Source organism: Aythya ferina (genome assembly GCF_964211825.1).
Source record: "Aythya ferina genome assembly, chromosome: 1".
Lineage (NCBI taxonomy): Eukaryota > Metazoa > Chordata > Aves > Anseriformes > Anatidae > Aythya > Aythya ferina.
The window spans coordinates 18,054,820-18,068,133 of NC_140296.1; the positions used below are offsets into that span (position 1 = coordinate 18,054,820).

At 42.1% G+C, this 13,314-nt stretch overlaps 1 long non-coding RNA gene across 1 annotated transcript; it reads left to right on the top strand.

Moving 5' to 3' along the window:
• The first annotated feature begins 6,023 nt into the window (after window positions 1–6,023).
• On the top strand, window positions 6,024–12,953 carry LOC311422275. Its single transcript, XR_014685250.1, has 3 exons — window positions 6,024–6,382; window positions 7,585–7,692; window positions 11,880–12,953. It is a non-coding gene; the product is annotated as an uncharacterized lncRNA (long non-coding RNA).
• The last annotated feature ends 361 nt before the right edge of the window (window positions 12,954–13,314 follow it).

The window sequence follows — 13,314 nt, forward strand, 5'->3', positions numbered from 1 at the left end:
ACATGAGCAAACCTCCGAGGAGCTACTATCAGCTCTCACCATCTTATCCCGGTTTTGGTTCATTCATCCACATTTCCAGACTTCCTTGAAATTCCTGCGGAGGAGAGGATTGAATTAGGGAGAGGTAAAGTCTTGCAGAGAGGAAACAAGAATTCCCTTAGTTTTCCAAAGAACATTTCCCCTGTTCTCCAAATGAACTCAAAAAGATCCCTTCTAAAGTTCTCGAGGCTTTTGGTTAATTTTACTTACTGTAGTGTTTTCCTGTTCTATCTTCTTCTACCTTTTTGTGTTCTGACCACCATTAGAAAATGAAGTGACAAAAGTAGCACGAGGTTTTTATATACTCTTCCTATCCCATCCAATCCAAGGGAGACAGGATCCACAAGAGAGCTGGTTCTCTCAAGCTTTCTAACACTGTGAAGCCCAGAGTTCTGCAAACCAAACTGAAGAGCTTTATGAGTCCAAATGTTGAACCTTTTAGTTTTGTCCATTGGCATCCTCCAAAATGACTTGCCATGGCCTACATCTGCATTGTGTTTCTGATTCAGCAGCTCCCTGAGATGTCATTGTCTTTGCTTCCATCTCTAGCTAAATAACATTTGCATGAAAGTCAAACTGCTGAATTTAATCTCAGCATGGATCAGCATTCAAAAACAGGGATGCTTGGGAAGCGTGGTTTTAATTAAATAATAACTTTGCAGTTTCCCCAGATTTCCCAAGGATATCTGGCTCCTGGAGGATTTGGCATCCACGTTTCCTGCATTATGTAGCATGGCTGTGTCTAAGAAGAAGAAGAAGAGCATGAAAAACAGAGCCTGTAGCCTTTTAGCACAGTGAAACCAGCATCATGACATACAGGCAATGGGAAACATGACAGTAAGGGACTTTTGGGTTCATTGGGCTTGCCAAGTTCCTTGCCATCACACACCACTGTGTTATATAATCCCTTTCTTAAAAAATACTGAACTGCATTCCAATAGTCACTTTATTCTTTGCTCACATTGTTCTTGTTGGAAAGCTATTGCCAGGACATCATTCTTATGGTTAGAGGTGGTTTAATTTTCTGCCAACATCTATTCATGGCTGTACTCATTTGCTTTTGTGCTTGCACAGCCCTGCATCTTTTCTCCTCGTAGATGTCTACCTATACATAGATGTCTATGTATAAATCAAAACTGTTTCTCTTCTCAGTCTTTACTTTGCAGGTTAAACAAGTCAAACTCCTCCTGTCATCTCTTGTATGATCATCTCTCCATTTCCCATCCCTCCTATGTGCATAACCTGGACGTGGAATATGCTGAATTTATCTTTCTTGAACGTGAAAACTGATATGTACAGAGGAAATAAAGTGCTTGTGGCTTCTACAATGGTATAACTATCTCATCCGTAATTATACTAAAATGTCCCTCTGGAAAACATTTTATCTCTATGAAGGTGATCTTCTTACAGGGCTGTGTTACACTGATAGTTATGTATATGTGGAAGAGAGTAAAACTGCCACATGCCTGGTTTTACCTCTCTTTGCTGTCAGAGTCTACTGTAGAGAGACTGTGTACCAGGTTCACATGTCCTAAATCCTCTGCAAAAGCCAAAGTGGTTTGAATGTCTTAGGGACTTGCTCTCTGAGACCCTGGGGAATGAAATATTTTATCTGAAGAGAGGTGTTAGAGGTAGGCAGTATGGTTTCTTCTCAGGAAGGAATTGGCTCAGGACAAAGCCTAGAGACTGGTGTAAATAACGTGCTTAACTGCTGAGGAGCTGATCATATGTTTTCCTCCTGTGGGGATGGAAGACAAGACAGTCTAAGCAGACAAGCTGGAATTTGTTCTCTTTTGTATTTTTGTATTTGTATTTTGTATTTGTATTATATGTTCTCTTTTGTAATTTTGTATTTTTGTATTTGTTCTCTCCTTTGTATTTTTAAGACAGTGGTGTCTAACTCATTTTTTCAGTATGTACTTTCCTGGCCAACCTAAAACTATGGAGGAAGCTTTATTTCTGATGTAGGCAGGGGGGCTAATTATTGTCGCTGCAGGCAGCTCTGAAGAGATATTTTGGTTTTATACTTGCTGTATGTTCAGACGATATGGCAAGAGAAGAGTAATATATTGCATGTAACTGAGATACCTTTTTCCCATTACTTCTGTCTAAAATCATTGCTGCCTATACTGTCCTGCTTCTCTGTTCCTGCTGGCCTTTGGAATTATAATCTGCTGTGTTCATTAACAGTCCATTAAAATCAATGGACCCTTAAAGCCTACCCGGTAAATCTTGCAGCAGTCAACAGATTCAATCCAAGGTCCAGCCAAACGTGTTAGAAACAGTTTCTTGCTGACCACAGCCACTACATCTAAGGCTGGTGTCTGCAGAGGAAATACTGTCGTCTCTTCGTCTGTCAGCTAGCCTGCTGTTACTTGTGCTGAGGCTTCCCCTGCTGTGAAGATAGCTATATTTACGGTGGTTATTTATTCAGCACCATATTATGCCTAGCTATTAATCATATTGTGACATACTCTTCTTCATTTGCTTAACTGGAAGAGAACACCTCGCATATCAACCACAACCTTCCTTTCATTTTCTCTTTTCCAACCTGAACTGCCTGGTATTGATACAATAAAATTAAGTTTTAGAGTTCTAAACAATTTCTTTGCACCAAGATCTCTTCTGACAGATGAGGCAAATACAAGAAGAATTTCCTACTGTTTGCTACATACACCTCATATAACCCTCCGTGCGCTCATACTTGTACCTCTGTTGTCAGGATTAGTTCTGCTGGCATGAGTAGGACTGCTGCCAGGGGTTATTGCACACCTTCAGAATCATTTTTAAGAGCTCATCCATAGATTATAATTGCTACTTTGTCATTTTCTCATTTTATTAGTGCAGTTCACTCCTTATGAACGAAGCTGTTTGAGTATAAGCAGAACTTCTTACATCCTCAAATACAATTCAAGCTGTCTAAAAGCTAAGTATCTTGGCCAAGACTAGGGCTTCCAGAAATCAGAGAAGACAGAGCATCCCATGGGGGTGAGGGAGCCCTGGCACAGGCTGCCCAGAGAGCCTGTGGGGTCTCCTCTTTGGGGATCTCCAAAAGCCGCCTGGACGTGGTCCTGGGCAGCCTGCTCTGGGTGTTCCTGCTTGGGCAGGGCTGGCACCAGATGGACCCAAGAGGTCCCTTCCCACCTCAGCCATCCTGTGATGCTGTGATATACAGCAAACTGTTCTGGGGTTTGGAGGAAAAAGCTCCTTCTGGAAACGTTGTATGGCTCAGACTAGGCAATTAATATTTTTTGGACCAATGCAAGTAGAATGAATTCCTTCCTGTTCCACAGATGCATATTATTTCAGAGAATAATAGCCTGCTATACAAGAAAAAGTCATGCTGTAGAGGGCTTATTTTGCTTTTATGGGGCAAACTAACTCTCTAGTAGATTTATTTTTTTTTTTCATTTTACATTAGCCTATTTTTGATGTCTTCAGCAGTGGAGAAAACTGACTGGGTGGGCATAGGGCCATAATTCTTTTTCAGTTTTAACCTATAAGTACTTATTCTCCTAAAAAAATCAGAAATTATTTCAAACTGATTTTTATGCATTTCTCTGAAAAGCAATACATATAAATGTATGGGACAGAATGGAGATAAAGATGAATAAGTAACAGCATACTAGAGACATGGAATAGCTTATAGCATGACTAGAAGCAATATCTGATCATTTCTGAAAAGCTATTTCTTAAATTAATCACACAGGATTTTGGGTGCAAAATCTTGTTTCTGTCTGGCAAAGATGTAGGTATACCCTTATTTTATTGCTCATATTTTACCTAAAGTAATTAAACTAGACTATAAAATCAACTATCTGTACTCATGTTCACTTAGATGGGAGCAAACAGATGAAATTCATAGTCATTTTTCCCAAGCAATTTGTAGGCTGGAACTAATTAATACAAAAATGATTACAATAAATATACTCTAGTATTAACCTCTAACTTAGATTTGTTCAGCAGGCTAATATGTTATTATTAGCTTCAGATACATTAACTGCTATTGAAATTTGATGGTGACACAAATATAACACCTTTTCTCAGTTTAATCATCTTTTATCCACACCCACCGGTGGGTCTCAATTGAGCCACATGCATTTTGCATCTACAATAGCTTTTTAATCAAGCACTCATTAGTGTACAGCTGCTGGTTGCTATTCAAGGTCCACTCCCTGAGGTACAGCTTTTATCTCCCCTTGGCTTCCACAGGATCTATGGATGTTCCATTACATAGATGATAGTTCTGAAAAAGGGCTGGTATTTCACTAGCATCCTGACCAGTCCTGGTATGTCAGTCAAATTTCTGTCATTTTGGGGTTTGTGAGGGTTTGTGTATGTTCTCCATGAATTCAAACATTGATCGTTCCAGGAGAAATTGCATGAATTTATTTGATTTTTTTTCTTCCTAGAAGCAAACGAGGAGCTGCGCTTGACATTTCCATTTTGTTTTTTCAGTGTGAAGTTGTAAATTAGTCCCAGATGCCTTGCAGTTTGGGCATGGAGACTCATGAACTTCTGTAAACCTTTTGATGTTCTCTCTCTCTGATTAAAAGACTATAATAAATCTATCCACAAAGAAGATGCCAAAAGCTGAAGCTGGAACAGCTTCTTACAAACAACCTTATCATCTGTCTAAAAATATGGGCTTGCATCAAACAGATAAACATTTCTTTACTAAAGTTTCCTGGATTATCAGATATTACACAGGGAGCTCTACATCATGGTATTCCAAACACCCCGATCTCTCACGACACACATTGGAGACAGAAGAGAAAACAATTTTCCACATAAAATGGAATTAATTGCTGTGTTGTAATGTTATTGCTGAAACTGAGCAAGCTCTCAAACACAGCTGAATAAATATCAGACACATCTGGGTGTAACGATGACTAATGATAATTTGGGAACATCTTCCTTATCATCACCCTCTGAAATAACTTCAAAACAACACATTCAAAAAGGGCCACAGAACTACAAGCCAGTCTGATTTCCTTTGGTTCCTGGAAAGATCATGGAGTGAATCATCTCAGAGCACATTTATATGTGCGGGAAGGAGAAGAAAGTGACTGGGAAGAGTCAGCATGGATTTACCGAGTGTCAGTCATGTCTGGCCAAAGCAATCCACACCTATGATAAAATGACTGGTTTTCAAGATGAGGGGAGAGCAGTAGATGCCGTTTACATTGATTTTAGCAAGGCATTCAAGGTTCTTTTCCACCATATTCTTGCATCCAAGTTGGGATGTTATGGTAGGGATAGGCAAAAACTCAGGGAGCTTATGATGTTGTTGGCTGCTGGGCTTTTTGGGTAACGGATAATAACTAGTCTTTACCTGGAGACAGTAGAATAACACCAGGCTACAAAAACTCCCCACATAAGACAAATCTTGGAAGGCTCCTCAGAAATCCATTTCATTTATCTACTTTGGGGCTTTCCTATCTTTTCCTGTACATCCATTAGGCATTAACAGTAAAAGGTCCCACCAGCTCCGTCAGTTCCTAGTACAAAGTCCCTAGTATCACATTGAGAGCTCTGTAAGGAGCAATTCCTGTAGTTTAGCTGTTATTTAATGTTTTCATTCTTTTTTGTGAATGTAAAATAATACAAACTCTATTTTCAATGTCTCTCTCTTTTTTTTTTTTTTTCTTTTTTTCTTTTTTTTTAATACAGTGGCTCAAATCTTCACTGAAGCCAGAGTGCCCAGAGCACACCCTAGGGCTTAGGAAGATAATACAGTATACAGCTATACAACTTTTTTTGTTTGTTTCTTTGTTTTAACCCACACCTTTAGACTGTGTGTTGCACAAGGTAGTTCACAGCGTGCTGTCTGTCCTGGCCTCTGCTTCCTCTAACTTCAGCTACTACCTCTTCCTTTAATTAGGCAGGAGGCTGGTGACCACCCATGTTCCTTGTCCTTCACTATTCTCTTCTCCTTCATCTCCAGCTTCTCAGAATATAAGTGATGTGTGTGAATTTATTCCAGTTCTGCTCCTCTGTCAGCTCATGTTGACACTGGGATAGCGGTGCCTGGCTGCTGACTGACTTGCCAGCCTGCTGGCAGCGAGGTGCAAAGTGGCTGTGTAACACCCGAGCAGCTCCATCCGGTTGTTCACATGCACGAAACCTGCTGAACTGAACAGAAATCCTCATGGACACAAAGATACTGCGTATGTAAATATTTGCCAGTTACAGACTTAAGTTAAGAAGCAAAAGCAGGAATTAATTCCTCTGAGCACAACTTGGTAAATTGATAAATGATAAAATGAGACGGAAATCCTTAAAATATCCTCCTTCCTTGGGAGCTTTGTCCTGATTCATCATCTTGTGTTTTGTACTTCAGGTAAGAAGTGACAGCAACTTTGCACATTTATTTGGTGAAGAAATCTTTTTCCAGTGACTTTCATTTGACTTGTTTGCTTTTTTTTTTTTTTTTTTTTGCTTTTTTTTTTTCTTTTGAGTGTCACATAATTTCACATCAGCTTTCTTTTCTGGTCATATCTGATTCTTTCCATCTTTCTGAAGAGGATTTGTCCCCTACTCTTTTTATCAGTGCCTTTTTATCATTTGCTTTGCTCATAGTTGGAATCTCTCGATTTTCTTCTGGTTTATCAGTATCCTCCTATAGTGGAGTGCCTAGGAGTGCATGCAACTATCCAGCTGCAATCTTTCCTAAAGACATATGAAAAAGAATAATTATTTCTCTGATACCCCATAGTATAATACACCAACAGTCTTCTGCAGCAGCACTGACAGTGCACTCTCATACTTATCACATTCAATATGTTATCTACTATCACCTCCAAAATTAATAAGTTAACTTAGAAGCTCCCTGAACCCTCTGGGACTTTTCTCTTTAAATATAAGCATCAGCCTCATTAAAATCATTATAATTTATTCATCATTCTCTAATGTTCTGTTTAATTCCTCTCTACTCTCATAGTTAGTATTATATACGTGTATGAACCCTGTTTGTTTCTGACTGACTAGAAACCCTCGAGGAACTGATGGATTCGACATTTAGCTGATGAATGGCAGTCAGTGCCTTGCAGCACCCTCAGTTATCAATTAGATTATGAATTTCGGAGGATTGATACCATTGGCTACTTTTCCTTTTCCTTAGCTTGATCTTTCACCACTGATGTCAAAGGGTGGTGTGTGTTTGATGTCAGTGAAACAATATCAGGAATTCATGTCATCTTTTAGCTTTAGACATGAACTTTACTCACAGTATATCAGCAGACACAGCAGGAGGTACAAGGGAAGAGCCTTGCTGACTTTCCGCTATGACCTGTCTGCAGCTGCTGCAGAGATGCTGCAATGGAGGGGGCTGCCAGCAAATGTTGCCACAGGCAGTGCCAGGCCCTGGGAAATGAGCTTCTCCCCTGAGCAGAGACATGCCACCCCACATCGAGAGGGGACTGTAAAGATGAGAGGTCTGCCATCTCTAGGGATGTAATTTCTGAAGTGCTGAAGGAAAGCAATTGTCAGCAATCTTCCAGGAAAGAAACAGCAAGAGAGTTACTGATTGATTCTTATTGTCAGGTAATCTGAGTGTGAGGAAAGACCAAAGTGTCAAATATACATTTCACGATTTCTGAGAACATCTACATCAAGTTGACAGTGGGCAGAACTGGAGTACCCTCACTTCAGGTAATATATGCTTGCAAAGTTCAATAGCATTGTCATGATTCAAGTGTTTGCTTCAATCATCATTCATATCTTCTGTTAACACTGGAGCTGGGAATAATGAAAATATTATTCATAGAATGTATTAGTCCCCAAAATCCATGAATATCATTGAATACATTATTCAGCCAGTATCTCCCTCTTTCCCCTCACTCCTCCTCCCTGTCCCCAGGGATGCTCGGATGACTGCCCGTGAGGAGGAACAGAGGCAGCTGCAGGCTGGCCCAGGGAGGAGATGCTGCAGCGCTTTGTGTGACCCAGGCAGCTGGATGTGAACATGCAGCTGCAGGGGGTGTGTGGTTCTTCCATTTCTTTCTATGAATGGGACCCCAAAATATATTTTCAGGCAGGAGTCTAAAATGACATCAGATGCCAGGGTGTAGAAAACAGAATCAAATCCTGAATAATATTTAAATAAATACACTTTCTTAAGAGGCAAATCATGGCTGGGGTGTCCTGCTTGTCATTCCCCAGGGACAGATGGGGCAGAGACAGCTTCTGCTTGGTGTTTGCGGCTGAGCTGTGCTTGTGGTGTTTCTGGGAAGGCAGGAGAGGGGCAGCACCCTTCCAAATTTGTCACAGCAGCGCCAAGAGCTTGAGTTCCCTAATAAATGGTATTTATCCAGATAACTTTATAAGCTCAGGGCTCAACTGTAGACCATGTGCAGTTATCAGTACTAAAGCTAAGTTCTTCATTCCCCCCAGTGAAGGGAGCTTTAGGGCAAGGCTGAGCCCTGCAGTGCTAGTGGAAGTAACTTGGAGCTGTGGGCTTCACATGTTTGCAGTCAGGAAGGTACCTGCACCACCGTGGGCCCTGCCCATGCCTGATGAAGTGTGGGGAAAGGCCTGAGAGCCACGTGCACTTTATGGGGGGGAGTATGGGGTCTGGTACACAGGACATTGACCTGAATCACCCAGTGGCCCCTATTTCTCTCCATTGTCTGTATGGAGAGGCCTGTGAGACCAGGTATTTGCCTTGCAGGAGCTAAGCCACATTGGTGGACAGGAACACCAGCCTGCAGGAGTTATGTGTTGCCTTTATTACTCCCCTTGATCATTTACAGTGTACTTGTCAAAGTCTGTCTGCAACAAGTGATGCTCAGCCCATCTCTACTGCTGTTAGCCTGGTTTACCCCGCCACCCCTCACCCGGTGAGCAGGGCATCCTCCTTGTGTTATTTGCCTCGGCATGGTGAGAGATGAGCACAAATGCTTGTTCACCCCAATGCAGCAAGTGACATATCTGAGGGGAAAATATCGCTGAAGCCATTTTCACCATCCAACTTGTAAAAATGATTTTTTTTTCCAGAGGCTTAGTTATTCGTTATCCAACTGTCACAAATGCTTCCATTATGCCCTTCTGCACGTGGCTGCTCACAGGCTTTTGTCTGTTTGCCTCTCTCCCTTCCTCGACTGATGGCATGTGTGGGATGCCTTGGAAACTCCCCTTCTTTCTAATGCCAAATTCAGGTCACTGGGGGCTGGGGGAGGCAGCATTCAGGTATACATAGTCGTGTAGTCTTATAAATGCCAGCTTGCAATGCACATGAAAGTGCTCTACAGAAATAGAGCTGTAGGAGAAAAGTAATGTGGGCTAGCCCAGATGTTTTGCCCTGAGAGGAGATTCGGACCAAGGGGGAAGTGGAGTTTGTCCTTCATGAGTTGCAAACCATGAAGGACCATTGCAAACCAGTCGCTCACCCAGTGAGCTCTTCAGCCATGTCCTGTCAGCACAGCTTATAGAAATGCTTCTCTCAGGCACGACATGGGCAGAAAAGCTCATTACATCTGCTCATTTTGGCCAACAAAAGTGGGCAACATGTCTGGCAATGCTTTCAGTGCTGAATGTCTGCAATGTGGGCTGCAAGCACAACTCCTCACCTGGCACCCATCCTTTTATTTCATTGAAGTTCTGCATGCTTCATGCCTCCCAGCCTGGGGTCTGCTCTTGTGCTGCTGGTGGAGCTCCCATGGCTCAAGGACAGCAGCTTTGCTGCCCCATCTGATCCTGTGTGAGAGCTGTGCAGCTCCTACCCTTTCTTTTATCCCTAAGTGTTGCTCTGTCCTCTGCCACAGGGAAAAATCTGCTCAGCTCAGGTGGTTTAAATCAAATCAGGATTTAAGCATTTTTTAATTATTATTTTTATGGCATATAATTAACTGGCCACCAGTGAGCTGTGCATGCAAGATCAATATCAGTAATATGACAGACAAACCACAAAGCTGAGGGCCTACAAAAAAACATTAATAAAGACCTACAAATATCAAAATAGTCCTCATAAATAATCCCTCCAACAAGGAGTGCACAGTTATGTGCACACCGCCTCCTCAGAGGCCATGTGGGCTCCCAGAACTGACGCTTCTGCTGGCTATGGGTGCTCACCCCTCCTGTGAGTTTTGGGTGTTCCCCATGCACACACCAGTGGCACCCTCTTGCTGACCAAGAGGTGCTGTGTGACCTCCTGGGGTCTTGACAGATACCTCTGTCCCTTCCTTCCTTTCTTCCTTCCTTCCTTCCTTCCTTCCTTCCTTCCTTCCTTCCTTCCTTCCTTCCTTCCTTCCTTCCTTCCTTCCTTCCTTCCTTCCTTCCTTAAGCAAATCCCCAAAACGAAATGATAAGGATGAAATTGAGTTTGGTAGCAACAGTATACTGAAAATATTAATAGTTCTCAGCTTGGCATTTCCAAGAGCTAAGGATTATTTTTTGAAATGTTATCCAGTAAAATGGTCAAAATGGTTTCTTAATTAACAGTGTTAGCAGAAAATTCTGGGTATTGCCATGTGGTTTGATTTGTATAAATAGGCCCTGGAAAGTTTTTTCTATTGGTCTTTGCAGCAAAAGGCATTTGCTTCACAGCCTACTGCTCCTCCCCCAGTTTCAAATCAAGCAGAAGACAATTCAAAAGACAGTTTTTGGCTTATTCTATTTTCGGATGTTATCTGACAGTTCCCCACAGTTTGTGTTTGTGGGGGATGGTTATCTCCTGTTTGCGTAAGCGAATGCCGTGTAACGACGTGGCTCTCTGTAAGAGACGTGTGACTGACTCCCCTGCACATGGAGATTGACTTGCTGTGCAGGCAGGCACTGGAGCTTGCTGCTGCTGCCTGTTGTAATACGTTGTGCTTGGGAAAGTGTCCTGAAGCGTGTTCATGTTGCAGCTGAGCGGCCCACCCTCTTCTCTCTCCCTTTTCATTTCCATCTACTTTATAATTCTGTCTCAACAACCTACCCCAAGCCCTCTCCAAGAAGACAGCAACTGCCCTCTGATCGTCTGGAGAAAGCCCAGAGGAGGTTTTTGACCGTGTCCTTGGTGAGGATCGGCAGCTCCACTGGACTGCCCAATGATTGCAGGGTCCTCTGGCTGAGCTGCTTGATCCCTTTGTTGATTCATACGTGGAAATCCACCCCACCCTGAGGAACAGTCTCAGTCCATTTCTGTTTTCTTTCTCACAAAGAGATGTGGTTCCACCAAAGACAGCCCAACTCATCGCACACCCCCTCCTGCGCATATCCAACAGCCCCTGAACCTTCCCTTTTCTCCCCCTTCAGAGGGAAGAATTTTTTCAGCTCTGAGGATGCTCCATGTGCCATTTCCATCCTGGAGCAAACCCTGTTATTTCCTACAGTCAGAGACAGCTCAAACAAGAGTGTTTCAGTTGTTAATTGTTTGTCTTTTCTGCCACTCCAGCAGGAAAATCCTATCAAAAGGAAGTTAATTATTTAAATGCCTTCTCCATTTGAATTGCTCATTCAGAGCTGTTTCTTACACCTCAGTCACCCTGAGGCTTTTCATGCTTAGAGCAAACCCATCTTGGGTTTATATTATTTACCAAATAGAGCTGCTGCTGACCGCAAATTTACAAAAGATCTGCTCGAGACAAAGCAGTCACTGTATTACAATACAATTTTAGTCTGCACAGGTTCTGAAATCATTGCATTGTGCTGAAGATAATCACACAGAGGGCAATTATAGAAGCTGGAGAGGATCAAACACTGTAATAGGGATATAAAAGGAAACCTGCATTCTTTATATGCTACTCTCCATGCATGTGAAAGCTTCACTTTTATCTTTCTCTTTACAGAAGTTTCAAACTACATAGTAATTACAAATGCAAAAGGATTTTTTTTATTATTTTTTTTTTTTCGCACAGAGCCATCTGATCTTAGCCACTCTCCTGAGCAACACTGGAGCAGCTTCCCAAGGCTTGCAATAAGTTATCCATCACAGCAAACTCAGCGTGTACAAGATGTGATGTAGTTCTTCTGGGGCTCAGGTCTCGATCCAGAGACTTCTGCAGGGGTCAGAATTGACAGCACAGTGGTTCCTCATGGCTTTATTGTCTATTAAAAGATGTAAATAACATCTTGGCCAGAAAATTGATTGCCCTGAATATTACTAAAGTATCATTAGAATCTAAATCAGTATTCAACTGACTGAGAGTGCAGTGAAGTGTCAGGATAATTACATAAGATAGTGATCATTTACAGCCACCCTAGAAGATTCGTCCTACCACCTAGGATGAAAAATCAGAACTAGTGGTTATGGCACAACTTTGGAACGTGCAAAAGAGTGGATCAGTGCCCAAGGAGTGTACGTGGTGGCAGCTGCAAAAACGCCGTGTGAGGAAAGGTGATTAATAGGCACAGGGAGAGACTTCAGTTTAGATCTGAATCAACTCTGCTCAAAAACTGTAGCCAAGTAGTCAGCTCTGTGGAGCACACAGGGCTGCATTTCCTTCTGAAATGTGCACATGGAGGCTTCCAAGGGTGCACGACTACATGTTATTGGAATTTGGTTCAACAGGCAGATAAAAGCAGAGAGGCAATGACAGATTTTGTTTCCTTGTGAGCCTCTTCAAGCAGAACTAGTGCAAAGATAGTCAAGCACTCTGTCCAAGAGTCTCATTCTCCTAGAAATCCATGAGAATTTTCCCATGTGCTTCAGTGGGTCAAAACCCATTTATCATATACACTGAGAGGCCCTGAAGGAGAGGAGAGATGCTAATGTACCGTGGTCCAGAGCAAGCTCACACAGGCAAACAGTGCTAATGGAGAGTGGGAAAAGGAGTAGGTGAGGCTGAAGAACCCATAAGTCATCCTGCTAAATTCATTCCAGTGTACTGCATTAGCAGTTCAACTCTTCTGAAAACAGTTGTACTGAAAAATACTGCCACATAATTTCCTTGCAGCTCCTACAAGACTGTTCTGTTGTGTTGGTTTTTTTTTTTCTTGTTTTGTTTTGTTTTGTTTTGTCAGGCATCATAAGAAGTGTTTGATCACTATTATACTACTGTTTATCTGAATATTTCCCAGAATTGTTTTATAGCACATGAAATAAAAGAGAACGTAAAAAAATGCCACTCCTGCACCTTTCAACTTTTATCTTGGTTGTTCATCAGCAAGGTCAGCACATAACTGGAGCCTCTTCAAGCTCATATCAAGTCCTGTTCTCAAGACTCACTTCCATGGCTTTTAAGATGCTTAGAAGGTTGAATTCAGCCCCCCTCACCCCCACCCCCCTTTTTTTTTTTTTCAGTCTTCCCAATCTGGTTCAGGGATCAGTTTTTGGAGCATCACATCCCATGA